This window comes from Coenobita brevimanus, chromosome 17 (genome assembly GCF_032717465.1).
Source record: "Coenobita brevimanus isolate Jiangsu-jjx chromosome 17, ASM3271746v2, whole genome shotgun sequence".
Lineage (NCBI taxonomy): Eukaryota > Metazoa > Arthropoda > Malacostraca > Decapoda > Coenobitidae > Coenobita > Coenobita brevimanus.
The window spans coordinates 29,760,397-29,761,754 of NC_136970.1; positions in this window are offsets into that span (position 1 = coordinate 29,760,397).

Below are 1,358 nucleotides of genomic sequence, written 5' to 3' on the forward strand. Positions count from 1 at the left end.
GACTGGCACTAAGGTAGGGTAAGGTAAGGTAATAAGAAACATACAAAAGAACACATTACAATTTACTTCAAGCTACATGGATTTTTTGCCTAAAAATGTTGATGAAAATAAACTGCAGAAATTTCTCAGAAAAAAAAAAATAATTGAATGTACATTGATTCTACAGTATATGTAACCACCCATTCCACTAGCAGCTAGTGTGCTGGGGTCCACACAAAAGCTCACCGCGGTCCGGATTTGGACCGCGGTCCGCCAGTTGAGTACCACTGCTCTAGATGGTTTACCCAAACTTTTCTTATCAGCTTTTCCAGTATCTTGCAACACTGGTTAATGATACTGGTCGGTAGTTGAGTGGATTTTGTCTGTTCCCTTTCTTGAATAAGGGAACAATGTTTGCTTTCTTCCAAATATCAGGTACTTTACCTTGACCCAAGGATTCCTTGAATATTAAAAGTAATGGTCTACTTAACTCCTTTGTACATTCATGTAGCACCCAACATGAAATATCGTCTGGACCATTTGCTTTTCCTTTGTCTAATTTACTTAACTCATCTTGCATTTCTTGTTATGATATTTGTATATCTGGTAGTATGTTTGGGCATGCATGTTCCATATCATTCCTCTCAAAATTAGTTTCTTCTGTAAAAACTGATTGGAAATTCTTATTTAGTGCTTCACAAATATCTTTCTCTTGTGTATAGAGGATCGCTCCTTCCGTAATGGATTGTATTTTATCTTTTACTTTGGTTTTGCTTCGGATGTAGCTGTAAAATAGCTTCGGTTGATCACTACTTTTGTTTATGATGTCCTCCTCAAACTGTTTTTGGGCTTCTCTCCTTATTCTTGTGTATTCGTTTCTTGCCTGTTTATAGTTGTTATATGCCCTCTCACTATTGTGTCTTCTGTATCTTTTCCACAAGTCTCTTTTTCTTTTCATCTTTTACATTCTTTATTAAACCATTTCTTTATTTTCATTTCTGCTTCTTTGTGCCGAGAGATGTAAATTTGAACTCCTGTTTCATAAAGTTCACAGAATTTCCTATATATAACATTTAAATCTTGCCCTCTAAACTCTTTTTCCCAATCTGTTTCTAAGAAGTATTTCTTTTAGTCATGATAATTGCCCTTTTTGCAGTTAAGGCTCTTTTTGTAACTGTCATTACTGTTAACTATGTCATATGCAATCCTGAAGTTGTAATTTAATATTGCATGGTCGCTTTTGTCTAATGGAGGGTGATACATATTGTCAATATCATTTTCTTGCCTCGTAAATATAAGATCTAGTACTGATGGTACGTCAAGTCCTCTTTTTCTGGTGCTTTCTTTTACATGTTGTGTTAGGAAAAACTCTTGCACAA